We start from the raw sequence: 15,264 nt of genomic DNA, 5'->3' as shown, positions 1-15,264 counted from the left end.
CTACTGGAGCCAGATGCATGCAGGCTGTTTAACACAGCTGACATTCGCTTTGTGAGGAATGGGTTCATCTTCTAAGCCTACTTCCATACACTGGCACCTGAAGTGTGATGAACATGTTGGAAGGGACTAGAAAGCAGACCTTTTCTATTTCCATCTACTTTGTGACTAGACATAAGGGAATATCGCTGGCTCTCTCATTCGGCAAGCTATAGCGCTTACCGAAGAAGCTGGAGAGCTCCGATAATCAAGTGTCCGGGGCCGCAGCTGCATGTGTCGCGGCTGTGTGACAGTCACAACACATGCATGTTGACACAACGTACTTGTAAACAGCACTACCCACTTGACACAACCTGCTTGTAACCACAGCACTACCCGCTTGACACAACCCGCTTGTAACCACAGCACTACCCGCTTGACACAACCCGCTTGTAACCACAGCACTACCCGCTTGACACAACCCGCTTGTAACCACAGCACTACCCGCTTGACACAACCCGCTTGTAACTACAGCACTACCCCCTTGACACAACCCGCTTGTAACCACAGCACTACCCACTTGACACAACCCGCTTGTAACCACAGCATTACCCACTTGACACAACCCGCTTGTAACCACAGCACTACCCACTTGACACAACCCGCTTGTAACCACAGCACTACCCACTTGACACAAGCCGCTTGTAACCACAGCACTACCCACTTGACACAAGCCGCTTGTAACCACAGCACTACCCACTTGACACAACCCGCTTGTAACCACAGCACTACCCACTTGACACAAGCCGCTTGTAACCACAGCACTACCCACTTGACACAAGCCGCTTGTAACCACAGTGTGGACTACTTTTGTCTGTTTTCCAAGTAGAATAGACACCAAAAAAAGGGAATCCTTTAAATTTCCATGTTCTATCTCCGGAAGCTGTTAAATGTGTTGCAACATTTCCAGCTTCTTAATTTGTTTTTTCTTTGTCAACTGCTTGCATCAAAATGCAATTGTACTGCAGGTGCTGCCAGATGTAGAATATATTTTGCTATGGCAAGTGTTCATCAAGCCGCAAAATAAATTTAGGTAGTCTTGTCCAACACCTAATTCAAAAAACAAATGCAATATGACTATTTCAGATGCCTTGTCAATAATTGGTGAGGAATCTATGTAAACCTTGTTGCAGCAGTTCTTGACGTTTAGGGTAAGTTCACACAGGGTGTTTTTGCTGTTTTTTTTTTTTTCTGCAGCAAAACCTGATCTTCTTGGCAGGAAAGAAGCTGCCTCAAAAACGCAGGTTTAGGCTACTTTCACACTGGCGTTAACTGCAATCCGCCGCAATGCGTCGTTTTGCAGAAAAAACGCATCCTGCAAAAGTGCTTGCAGGATGCGTTTTTTCCCCATAGACTTGAATTGACGACGCATTGCGACGGATTGCCACACTTCGCATCCGTCGTGCGACGGATGCGTCGTGCTTCTGCGGACCGTCGGGAGCAGAAAACGCTACATGTAACGTTTTTTGCTCCTGACGGACCGCTTTTTCCGACCGTGCATGCGCGGCCGGAACTCCGCCCCCACCTCCCCGCACCTTACAATGGGGCAGCGGATGCGCCGGAGAAATGCATCCGCTGCCTCCGTTGTGCAATGCGTTAAACGCTAGCGTCGGAATCTCTCCCCGACGCATTGCGACGGGGAGATTCCGACACTAGTGTGAAAGTAGCCTTAGGTGCATTTTTGGTTAGTTTTTTGTTGCGTATTTGGTGCGTTTTTTTTTTTTTGTCCTTGCTAATGTCTTTGGATTTTCAGCAGCAAAAACGCAGCAAATACTTGTTTTTGCTGCGTTTTTTCAACATCCATACAACTCAATGGGTGACAAACGCTGAAGAAACGCAGCAAAAACGCCGAAAGTGACATGATCTATGTCCAAAAAACGCAGCAAAGCACAAAATACTGATCACACAAAAAACCAGTGTGTGCATGAGATTTCTGAAATCTCGTAGGCATTGCTGGTACTGTAAAAAGCAGCTGAAAATTAGCAAAAAAAATGCACTAATGCCCTGTGTGAGCTTACCCTTAATGTTAAATCCTACACCTCGATGTGGCATCTGAGAGAATTTTTCATTCTTCTTGCAAGTTTTGCATATTGTGAGTGATGCAATTGTCAAAAACGCTGGGAAAAAAGTTCAGAATCCAGTAACCAAATTCTCTCGAAACGAGCAACTCAATATTTTTTGAGGTTCTTAGTTTTGGGTTTTTTTTGCTGACTTTCTCACAAACTCAATTCTGTTCACTTGTGTGTTGGTTGCCTTGAAATATCCAGTTCTACAGTTTTATAACGATATGGACGCACTTTATAATTTCGACCTTTTTTTTCCCCCCCTTTTCCACAAGAAAATTTTAAACTTCTAAATTTTAGCGTCCACTCGCTTCTACATTCAGCACAGATCGCCTATAGCAACCAGAGTGCAGCCTTCTGAGGTAAAGTGAAAGCTGAGCTCTCACAACTAGAACAGTGTGACTATGAGGTGGTGTCCATAACTGAAACGGGAGAGCCTTCAAGACAGTTTGGTGTGTGTGTGTATTTTATCCTGCACATCCACCCATTAGATCTCTTATCAGCGTGAGGTGATTACTAAGGATCTATATATATGTAATTATTTTGAAATGCCGCCCAAAAAACAACCATCTATTGGGCAAGTCAATCTAAAAGCTAAGAAAGCATGCACACAAGGCCGACTGATTTCTCTATTGGATGCCGCACGGTTTGAGTGCACGGCAGAGATCTCTCCCTATAAGACACTATAACTTTTTTTTTTTTTTTTTTTTAAATATTGCTAATCTAGCTAAATGGTTTTGCAGATATTTTCTCCTTACTAAATGTATGAAGAATATGGAATAGTCAGGTTTTTTTTTCTCGGTCTGCTAGATTCGAAGACCCTCTTAATAAATGACTGGCCTTTTGTAAATATGCTTATCTGTGCTGATAGTGGCAGGAAGGCAGTCGGTAACAGTGAGCCTCCTGAAGAGTACATTTGCAGCTGTTAAATGAATTTGCCAAACGGCATTTTTTCTGTTTTGTGTAAATTGCATCATGTCTGCTTCTTTTCTCTTGGTACTGGGTGATCAGGGGCGCCCCAAAGTTTCAGCATTGCTGCCGCACTGTATGCACATCTTTCTAGTTGAGCTGGACATCACAAGTGCCACTGCCCTGTGTGCTAATCACTTATAACCTGATCGCTGTCCTGACAAGCATGCCTATGAATAGCTTTCACCTCCCTATTTATAGAGGACTGACCCAGGGCATGATGGGATGGCAGGCCTGAACTGTAAACAGACTAAAGGTGTAGTGTCCTGGGTAGGATTAACCCCATCCTTCCCGAAAATTACCCAATGTAATCTCTGGGTAGTACACGGAAGTAGTTCACAACACATTTAGTCATATGGCACGTTTATTAATTCTTTTGACTCTGAAACAGTTTACCTAATATGTACATGTAGCATCATTGCTATTCACCGAATAATGGCGATCACAAAACAAAAGTCCAATTTAAAATTAATTTCTATCTCCTATATGAACTAAGAGATCAGAGTAGAGAGAAATGGGGTCCCCCGACACCTCCACCACCTCCCGGTCCCTCGATCCATCCCCTGATTTTAAGGGCACTAAAAATAAGTTTGAAAATTGCTACATTTTACAAAATTTTGCCCAAGTTCCATTTTTTTTTTTTTTTTAATTATAAACGCAAGTCATATAGAAGAAATGTTACCACTATCATGAAGTACAATGTCGCGAACAGTGTGTCTCAGAATCCGTGCGATCCTTTGAAGTGTACCAGAGTTACCACATAAAGTGACACTGGTGAGAATTGTAAAATTTGTCTGCCATTAAGGTCAAAATTTGCTCTATCATCCAGGGGTTAAAGGGAATCTGTGAGTAGGATCAACGCTCCTAAGCCATCCATATGTTCTTGTAGGTCATAGGAAGATAAGTAAAATGATGCCTTGCTATCTACAATCTGTTTTTATTCCAGAGAAATATACTTTATTTGTGCTATGTAAATGAGCTTTCCCGGCTATGGGGAGGACACCGATGACACACATTCTCTTAATTCTGAATCTGTTGGAATTTTGGTTGCAAGTTGCACATAAACCTGATTTTACTGTGACCCGTCTGCGTGTTAACAGACGGTGGTTGATCATGAACACTGCTGCTTCATTTGTTTTATGGGACTACTGGAGATGGTCAGCTGGTCTTCGTCACTTTCATATGAAAAAATGGAGTAGCAGTACGCATGATTGACCACCACTCCATTCACATGGGGCTCCTCATAGCCCAGGTCACTGGGATTGGTGGGGCTCCCAGCAATTGGACCCATAATAATTAGTGATCCGCGAGTGTACTCGTTGCTTGGGTTATCCCGAGCACGCTCGGGTGACCTCTGAGTATTTGACTGCTCGGAGATAGTTTTCATCGGGCAGCTGAATGATTTACAGCTACTAGCCAGGCTAAGTACATGTGGTGGTTGCCTGGTTCCTAGGGAATCACCACATGTAATCAAGCAGGCTAGTAGCTGTAAATTATTCAGGTGAGGTGACGAAAACTAAGTCTCCGAGCAGTCATAAATACTTGGTCACCCGAGCGTGCTCGGGATAACTTGAGCAATGAGTATACTCGCTCATCACTAATAATAATTGGAACGTTATCCCCTATACCATGGATAGTGGATAACTTCCAAACTAAAGAATTATTTTTTGTGGATTTGCCTCTTTTGGGCTTTGTGGACAAAGCATTGTTTTTTGTTCAGAAAGAAATTCTTTCCATCAGCTGTAAAAGAGCTTGTATTTTGCAGGATTAGTTGTATTAATCAATGGCACTATTTTTCGGGTACATGCAGGGTCGGACTGGCCCACCAGAAGATCGGAGAATCCTCTGGTGGGCCCGCCTCCCAGTGGGCCCTCCCCCTCACCAGCAGCAGACTCCTGCCTCATTCATTAGTGCGTGCTCTGCTCTGTATTAGGATTGCGTGCACCCAGCAGTGAGTTCGTTATTCCACACCTGGTGCCGGCCGTCTGCACTGCTCAGCAACAAGTGATGTGAGGTGAGAGCTTTCTCATCATTTGCTGTGGCTTCTACTGATCTCGTGGCACTCACCGCTCTATCAGCTGTGGCGTGCTGGATGAGATCATTAGAAGTGGCAGCAGCAGGTGATGAGAAAGCGCTCACCTCACATCACTTGTTACTGAGCAGTCCAGACGGCCGGCATTTGGTGTGGAATAACAGACCACGCACAGCACAGAGCCACAGGCTGTGAGACTGCACCCAGCACAGAGCCTCTAGAGCGGAGTTGATTTTATGAGGGCAATGGCATGATGTGGCCGGAAGGGGCGGGGCCTCCATCAGACCAGTAACCTGAAAACAGGAAGCAGCGTTGTTTTGAAGCTGCTGGAGAGGAATGAAATGAGAGGCTGCACCATGGAGCCCCCTGAGGAGAGGACCGAGGGGCTGCACAATGGAACTGTGTGAGGAGAGGACTGAGGGGCTGCACAATGGACCATTGCACAAATGGGAATGAAGACCCAGGATTCAGTGAGAGTGGTGAGAGGATGTATTTTGGAAAGGGTTGATGTAACTTGAGTGGGGCTTCTATAGGGAAGATGATGAGGGGCTGTGTGGAGAAGGGGAGATGATAATGACTGGCTGTATGGAAAAAGGGTCATGATGAGGGGCTGTGTGAAAAGCGGGATGATGAGGGGACTGTATGGAGAAGGATGGATGATGAGCTGTGTGGAGAAGGGGGGATGATGAGGGGCTGTGTGGGGAAAAAGGGGGGGGGTGATGAGGGGACTATGTGGAGAAGGAGGGATGATGAGGAGCCGTGTGGAGGAGGGATGATGAGGAGCCGTGTGGAGGAGGGATGATGAGGGGCTGTGTGGAGAAGGAGGGATGATGAGGAGCTGTGTGCAGAAGGGAGGTTGATGAGGGGGCAATGTGGAGAAGGAGGGATGATGAGGGGCTGTGTGCAGAAGGGGAGATGATGAGGGGCTGTGTGGAGAAGGGATGAGGCGCTGTGTGGAGAAGGGGAGATGATGAGCTTTGTGGAAAAGTAGGGTGATCACAGGCTGTGTGGAGAATGGGGGAGTGAGATAAAGCATCTTGGTGCATTGCTGAGTTCACCAATAGAAATTACACAAAGTGAACTGCGGTGAACTCACCTCTGCACTGTGGGATTTTGTCACTGTGCTAGTGGGGATCTCACCAAGGTCACCGCAGTTCAGGGGCCCAGCTGGGAACACAGCCTCAGTGACCTGCCGTAACCTTGATGAGGTTAGCTGATGCCAGTGTACAGAGGTAAACTTTATACCTCCGATAACAGCTGCGGGCCCACATCCGCTGTCTGACTGGCGGGGATGATTTTACCGCCGATGAGAAGCAGTGTTTGCCTGCTGTCTTGCACCTCACAGAGTGGCAAACACTGGATGTTCGGGGCCCCCCATTCAAGTGAATGGGGTCCGGGTACTGTTCTGTACCCGAACCTGGACTTTTTTTTAACTGTTCGGCTGGACCCGAACATCCAAGGGTTTACTCAGCTCTAATCCTGTGTCTAGCGTGTGACTGGTGTGTGTCAGGTGTATGTATCCTGTATCTAGCGTGTGACTGGTGTCACGTGTATGTATCCTGTGTCTAGCGTGTGACTGGTGTGTCTCGCATGTATGTATCCTGTGTCTAGCGTGTGACTGGTGTCACGTGTATGTATCGTGTCTAGTGTGTGACTGGTGTCACGTGTATGTATCGTGTCTAGCGTGTGACTGGTGTCACGTGTATGTATCGTGTCTAGCGTGTGACTGGTGTGTCACGTGTATGTATCGTGTCTAGCGTGTGACTGGTGTGTCACGTGTATGTATCCTGTGTCTAGCGTGTGACTGGTGTGTGTCACGTGTATGTATCCTGTGTCTAGCGTGTGACTGCGTATGTGTCATGTCTAGTGTGTGACTGGTGTCTGTCACGTGTATGTATCCTGTGTCTAGCATGTGACTGCTGCGTATGTGTCATGTCTAGTGTGTGTGTATGTGGCACATGTCTAAATAATAAAATCTTTCTGTTCTTATAGAATATCATTGTTCTCGGCAGCACTTGTCTTGTTTACCCAAAATTATCTGCTGCCAATAAGGGTGCTTGACCAGATGGAAGCTAAGGGAAGATTCTGCAGCTAGTACCCCTTAACCCCTTAGTGACAGAGCCAATTTGGTACTTAATGACCGAGCCAATTTTTGCAATTCTGACCACTGTCACTTTATGAGGTTATAACTCTGGAACGCTTCAACGGATCCCGCTGATTCTGAGATTGTTTTTTCGTCACATATTGTACTTCATGTTAGTGGTAACATTTCTTCGATATTACTTGTGATTATTTATGAAAAAAACGGAAATATGGCGAAAATTTTTAAAATTTTGCAATTTTCAAACTTTGTATTTTGATGCCCTTAAATCAGAGAGATATGTCACGAAAAATAGTTAATAAATAACATTTCCCCACATGTCTACTTTACATCAGCACAATTTTGGAAACAAAATTTTTTTTTGTTAGGGAGTTATAAGGGTTAAAAGTTGACCAGCAATTTCTCATTTTTACAACACCATTTTTTTTTAGGGACCACATCACATTTGAAGTCATTTTGAGGGGTCTATATGATAGAAAATAATGAAGTGTGACACCATTCTAAAAACTACACCCCTCAAGGTTCTCAAAACCACATTCAAGAAGTTTATTAACCCTTTACGTGCTTCACAGGAACTGAAACAATGTGGAAGGAAAAAATGAACATTTAACTTTTTTTTGCAAACATCTTAATTCAGAACCATTTTTTTTATTTTCACAAGTGTAAAAACAGAAATGTAACCATAAATTTTGTTATGCAATTTCTCCTGAATACGCCAATACCCCATATGTGGGGGTAAACCACTGTTAGGGCGCACCGCAGAACTTAGAAGTGAAGGAGCGCCGTTTGACTTTTTCAATGCAGAATTGGCTGGAATTGAGATCGGACGCCATGTCACGTTTAGAGAGCCCCTGATGTGCCTAAACAGTGGAAACTCCCCACAAGTGACACCATTTTGGAAACTAGACCCCTTAAGGAACTTATCTAGATGTGTGGTGAGCACTTTGAACCCCCAAGTGCTTCACAGAAGTTTATAACGTAGAGCCGTGAAAACAAAAAATCGCTTTTGTTTACACAAAAATGATCTTTTCGCCCACAAATTCTTATTTTTACAAGGGTAACAGGAGAAATTAGACCACAAAAGTTGTTGTGCAATTTCTCCTGAGTACGCTGATACCCAATATGTGGGGGTAAACCACTGTTTGGGCGCACCGCAGAGCTTGGAAGAGAAAGAGTGCCGTTTTACTTTTTCAATGTAGAATTGGCTGGAATTGAGATCGGACACCATGTCACGTTTGGAGAGCCCCTGATGTGCCTAAACAGTAGAAATCCCCCACAAGTGACCCCATTTTGGAAACTAGACCCCCCATGGAACTTATCTAGATGTGTGGTGAGAACCTTGAATGCCCAAGTGCTTCACAGAAGTTTATAATGCAGAGCCGTGAAAATAAAAAATATTATTTTTTTCCACAAAAAAGATTTTTTAGCCCCCAAGTTTTTATTTTCACAAGGGTAACAGGAGAAATTGGACTGCAATAGTTGTTGTCCAATTTATCCCGAGTACGCTGATGCGCCATATGTGGGGGTAAACCACTGTTTGGGCGCACGGCAGAGCTCTGAAGGGAAGGAGCGCCTTTTTGGAATGCAGACTTTGATAGAATGGTCTGTGGGCATTATGTTGCGATTGCAGAGCCCCTGATATACCTAAACTGTAGTAACCCCCCACAAGTGACCCCATTTTGGAAACTAGACCCCCCAAGGAACTTATCTAGATGTGTGGTGAGAACTTTGAATGCCCAAGTGCTTCACAGAAGTTTAGAATGCAGAGTCGTGAAAATAAAAAATATATTTTTTTTTCACAAAAAAGATTTTGTAGCCCCCAAGTTTTTATTTTCACAAGGGTAACAAGAGAAATTGGACCCCAGAAGTTGTTGTCCAATTTATCCCGAGTACGCTGATGCCCCATATGTGGGGGTGAACTACTGTTTGGGCGCACGGCAGAGCTCAGAAGGGAGGGAGCACCATTTGACTTTTTGAGCGCAAAATTGGCTGTCGTGTTTGGAGACCCCCTGATGTACCTAAACAGTGGAAACCCCCCAATTCTAGCTCCAACCCTAACCCCAACACACCCCTAACCCTAATCCCAACCTGATCCATAATCCTAATCACTAACCATAATCACAACCCTTACCCCAAAACAACCCTAATGTCAACCCTAACCATAACCCTAATCAAAACCCTAAATCCAACACACCCCTAATCCTAATCTCAACCCTAACCTCAAACCTAACCCTAATCCCAATACACCCCTAATCACAACCCTAACCTTAACCCTAATCCCAAACCTAACCCTAATCCCAAGCGTAACCCTAATGCCAACCCTAACCCTAATACCAACCCTAATCCAAACCCTAACCCTAATCCCAGCTCTAACCCTAACTTTAGCCCCAACCCTAGCCCTAACTTTAGCCCCAACCCTAACCCTAGCCCTAAGGCTACTTTCACACTTGCGTCGTTTGGCATTCCGTCGCAATTCGTCGTTTTGGACAAGAAACGGATCCTGCAAATGTGCCCGCAGGATGCGTTTTTTGCCCATAGACTTGTATTGCCGACGGATCGTGACGGATGGCCACACGTCGCGTCCGTCGTGCACTGGATCAGTTGTGTTTTGGCGGAGCGTCGGCACAAAAAAAGTTCAATGAAACGTTTTTTTTTTGTACGTCGCATCCGCCATTTCTGACTGCGCATGCATGGCCGTAACTCCGCCCCCTCCTCCCCAGGACATAGATTGGGCAGCGGATGCGTTGAAAAACTACAGCTGCTGCCCACGTTGTGCACAATTTTCACAACGTGCGTCGGTATGTCGGGCCGACGCATTGCGACGGCCCAGTACCGACATAAGTGTGAAAGAAGCCTAACCCTAAATTTAGCCCCAACCCTAACCCTAAATTTAGCCCTAACCCTAACCCTAGCCCTAACCCTAGCCCTAACCCTACCCCTAACCCTACCCCTAACCCTAATTTTAGCCCCAACTGCTGTTCTCCTGCCGGCCGGCAGATGGAGACAGATGGCGGGCGCACTGGGCATGCGTCCGCCATGTTCTTCTGCCGGCGGCCAGGAGGAGCAGCAAGAGGATCCAGGGACCTAGGTGAGTATGCTAGGGTCCCCGAATCCCCCTATTTCTCTGTCCTCTGATGTGCGATCACATCAGAGGACAGAGAATTACACTTTGCTTTTTTTTTTTTTTTGCGGTCGCCGGTAAACAGTTAATTACCGGCGATCGCAAAACAGGGGTCGGTAATACCGACCCCGATCATGCTCTTTGGGGTCTCGGCTACCCCCGGCAGCCGAGACCCCAAAGATTCTCCCGGTGCCGGCCGGCGGGCGCACTGCGCATGCGCCCGCCATTTTGAAGATGGCGGCGCCCACCGGGAGACACGAGGAGCATCGGGGGAGCTAGATGAGTATTGGGGGGCCACCTGGGACCCCTTTTCTCTGTCCTCCGATGTGCGATCACATCGGAGGACAGAGAAATTAAAGAGATCGCTTTTTTTTTTTTTTTTTTTTTTTTTTTTTTGCGATCGCCGGTAAACGGTTAATTACCGGCGATTGCAAATGCGGGGTGGGTTAAAAACCCCCCGAATCATGTTCTCTGGGGTCTCGGCTACCCCCGGCAGCCGAGACCCCGGAGAAAATCGGCCTCTGGGGGGCGCTATGGACTTTTTCCACAGCGCCGTTAATTAACGGCGCTGTGGTTTAAGTACCCTTAGCGGCCGCCGTTAAAAGGCGTATCGGCGGTCGCTAAGGGGTTAAGCATGGTGGGCCCTTAGAATCATTTTCTCTGGTGGGCCCAAGCTACTCCAGTCCTCCGCTGGGTACATGTAAAGTCTGCCACTTTTTTCAGATAGTACAGCTACACTCAATAACAATGTAGTTTTCATAGTTATCATTTTGAGGTACATACAAATTTTTGATCACTTTTAGGCTAAGTGCACACTTTGCAGAATTTCTGCGGAAATTTCCATGGCAATTCTGCAACTCCTGCCGTGGGTATCTCACATGTGGAATTGGCATGCTGTTTCCCGCTAAACACTAGCGTTTTCCAAGCGCAATTAACTTGCAGAATTCTAGCGTTTTCCAAGCGATCTGTAATAAGATATATAATGTTAAAAAAATAAAAAATTGTGATCTACTCACCTTCCGGCATTCACGCGAGACCGCTACATCATCACAGGTCATTCTTGCAATGCATTACTGGAAACGGAAGCATTGCGAAGTGCGGGAAGCCTGCCTGGGACGCCGGAAGGTGAGTATATTACGATTTTTTAATTTTAATTCTTTTTTTTTTTTTTTTCTTCTTCTTTTTTAACAATTATATGGTTCCCAGGACCTGGAGCAGAGTCTCCTCTCCTCCACCCAGGGTACCAACCACACATGATCCGCTTACTTCCCACATGGTGGGCATAGCCACATGTGGAAAGTAAGCGGATCGATGCATTCCTATGTGTGCGGAATTCCTGTGATTCCGCACAAAGAATGAACATGCTGCGTCTTTTTCCGGAATGCGATTCCGCCGCAGAAGAAAACGCAACATGTGCACAAAAATTGCGGATTGCATTCTAATAGGATGCTTAATGTATGAGTTTTTTTTCTCGGTTTTATCGCGTTTTTATCGTGAAAAACCACAAAAAAATCCTGAACGTGTGCACACAGCCTAATTACTTTCTGTGAGACATAATGAATAGAAAAAAAAAAAATATATATATATATATATATATATATATATATATATATATATATATATATATATATATATATATATATATATATATATATATATTTATTTATTAAAAAAAGAAGAAAAAAAAAAGCAGGAAGATGAGGTCCTGCATGGCAGATGTCACTGAGGTGGTTGGCCTCAGTAATGTAAAGTCTGTACCAGTAACACTAGGTTACTGAGGATTTTTTTTCATTCATCTAGATTTTTGGTCTGGCATTTGGGAGCAATCAAGAATCTGGGTGGGAAAGTTTGTTCCCATAATCCAGCCTGAGGCTTACAGGCCATAACAGCAGCTGGGTTAGCTCAGCAGAGTGAAGTTTTAGGTTGGAGCTGAGCAGAGGTGTTTTTTTTGGTCGGCACATTTAAAATTGCTTGAGCTGGTATTGCCTGAAACACTGAGATTGGTGAGGCTACTGCATTTATTTTGTCATTGCGCCTGAAGAAAGAACTGTTTTATTAATTTGTACTGGAGAAAAGCGTTTTTCATTTTGGTAAAGTTTGACAAACTTTCTATTCTGTTTTGATATAAAAACTCTGTATCTGTACATATCCAGACAGCTACCAGAGATTTGCAAAAAATCTGGTAGTACAAACTTATGATGACCTTTTACACACTGGGCAGGAATTAATTTGTTGCATGGATTGTCTCAATTATGGAATGTGCTCCTCAGACCATTAGGGGGCATCACAACCCTGGACACATAAAACGTTCACACTCCTGATCTATGCTGCTCCAGTATATACCGATTTTCTTCACTTCCGATACTGATGATACTGCCTCACATCACTTGTCTTGTTTACTGCACTATTCTATGTCCTGTTTATAAATGAGACTCTTCAGATTGTGTTTTACTGAGCCTGATGAAGAGATCTGAATAGTTTTGAAAGCTTGCTATTTACCATCTTTTCAGTTAGCTATTAAAAGGTATCATCCACTGAGGACTCTTAATAATTTTCTACCAGAGAGAGGAAACCCTACAATTGGTGTTTGAATGCGGGCACTGTTTATTACGGTTTAATTTAAAATCAGACACTTGACAAAAAATTAAATTCAATTTTTCACGCTTTGAATCATTATCCCTTTAATGTAGATAATCCCACCATAGAAAAACACTTATAAATAACATTTCCTACATGTCTGCTTTACATCAGCACCATTTGTAAAATGTTATTTTATTTTGTTAGTATTATAGGAGGTTTACAAATATAGCAGTAATTCATTTTTTTTTTTTCAAGGAAATTTACAATTTTTTTAAGCGACCAATCCAGGTTTGAAGTGACTTTGGGGTCCTATATATCGGAAAACCCAGAAAAAATGATACCATTTTAAAAACCGCATCCCCCAACATATTGAAAACGGTTAGGTAGTTTAACCCTTCAGGTCATTTTCAGAAATTAATACAAAGTCACATGACCGTAATGAAAAAGTGTATTTTTACCACCTCTGTCACTAATTTCTGAACAGGTCACTGTAGCCGGCAGAGTGTAAGGCCTCTATTTGGCCATGAATTGCCATGGCAAACATCAGAACCACACAATCATGATCTCATGGTGCTTATGGGGATAAAGAAGCCCCCACACTGTTAGTTTTCTGTCACATTTCCGTCTTTCTGCTACCGTCACAATACGTTTTTTGTTTTTTTTTTGAAAAAAATTTGCAGGATCCTGCATTTTCCCATAGACTTGTATTGCCGACTGATCGTAACGTATGGCCACACGTTGCGTCCGTCATGCACTGGATGTGTCGGGTTTTGGCGGCCAGTCGTCACAGAAAAACGTTCAAGGGAACGTTTTTCTGTACGTCGTATCCAGTGTTTGTCACTGCGCATGCCCAGCAGGAAATAGCGCTCTCACGATCTTTCCTCACCCTGCAGTCTGACGGAAATGTGAAAGCACACACTTCCGTCGGTACGTCGCGCCGACGGAAATGTGAAAGAAGGCTTAACCATTTGTATGATGTAGTCACTATTGACAGCAGCATCAAAGGCGTTAAACAGATATGGACGGTGCCAGCACTGATCGTGGCTGATAAAAGCAAATTGTCCGCTATAGTGTACAGCTGACAGCTGCTGTATTGGCGGTCATTAAGGAGTTAGTCTGAATGTCCTGAGTAAAGGCAGCTACAGGTTGCAAACACAATCTGAAAACATGGAGGAGCTTATTAAGCATTTATTCAAGGGCAATCTATAGCAGTTTCAGCAGCTTACTTTCCTAACCAAAAAAAAAATTTGTCCAGGCCAGAGAGAACAAAACTACCGCAAGCCAAAGTGACGGGACTTGCGGGAGGTCTTGCAGAAAATGGCTCTGGAGGTTGGCATTAAGGCTTTCCTGTCTTTGATAGGGTGGCAGACAGAGAGAAACAGTCCCCAGAACAATGAGCCAAGGTCCTAGCTCTGTATTTTACTGGGGAATGGTAGAGCGAGTACTACGATCTTGCCCAACAGGATGCCAACGAGTACGGCAAGCTGACGGCAGAGGTTACAGCACATTTGGGTGCAACTCAGGCATTCAGGGCGCAACGGGTGCACCTCTGGTGCTACCAAATGAACAAGCCTCCAAGGTCTCAGATGTTCGACCCTTTACTCCTGGTGCAAGAATGGCTGCAACCTAAGACCTGCGTTCCGACACAGATGGAGGAAAGAGAGTAGTGGGCCAATTTATACACTCACTACATAAGTGTGCAAAGCTCGGTTGCCCAAGGAGATTTCCAGAATGCAAGTGACCTTGTGAGCCTCGTGGAAAGCTACTTGGCTGTGTAGAACTCCCTGAGCCTTCAAGGAAGCCTGGGGTCACCTTTTTGTTATACCCAATAGAAAAGGCGCAAGTCAACATCATGGGGCGCCCAAAGACCCAAGAGAGGGGTCAGACTATTTCAAGGGGTATATCTTCTACCATTGCTGTTGGAGAGGTCATACGTGAGGTCATATATCAGCCAACAGTGACAAGGTCACATAATGAAACCAATTAATTTTTTCTCCTTGTGCTGGCTACAGAGGGTGAGTAATCATCCCCTGAAACCAATATCCCTGACCTTAAGGCTATGTGCGGATTTTTTGCGCGTTTCTTCGGCGGCTTTCCGCTGCAAAAACTCTTAAACACATACATTAAGCATCCCATCATTTTTAATGGTTTCTGCAATTTTTGTGCACATGTTGCGTTTTTTTCCGCAAAAAAACGCATGCGGAAAAATATGCAGCATGTTTGTTAATTTAGCATATTTTAAGCTGATTTCCCACTATATTATTGCATTGGGAACATCCGGAAAAAAACGCGAAGAATCCGCACTAAATACGCGATAAGAACGCGGCAAAAACGTGTGCAGAATTCCTGCAGAAAACCTTAG

General features: G+C 44.6%; 1 protein-coding gene across 1 annotated transcript in view; it reads left to right on the top strand.

The window, feature by feature from the left end:
• MED26 (mediator complex subunit 26) overlaps positions 1–15,264 on the top strand; it is an 83,021-nt gene that overhangs the window by 35,264 nt on the left and 32,493 nt on the right. The gene's annotated exons all lie outside the window — the stretch shown is intronic.

The sequence above is a fragment of the Ranitomeya imitator genome, chromosome 1 (assembly GCF_032444005.1).
Source record: "Ranitomeya imitator isolate aRanImi1 chromosome 1, aRanImi1.pri, whole genome shotgun sequence".
In the NCBI taxonomy this organism is placed as follows: Eukaryota; Metazoa; Chordata; class Amphibia; order Anura; family Dendrobatidae; genus Ranitomeya; species Ranitomeya imitator.
Note: the sequence above shows the minus strand (reverse complement) of the source record. Positions and strands in the feature narration are given on the sequence as shown.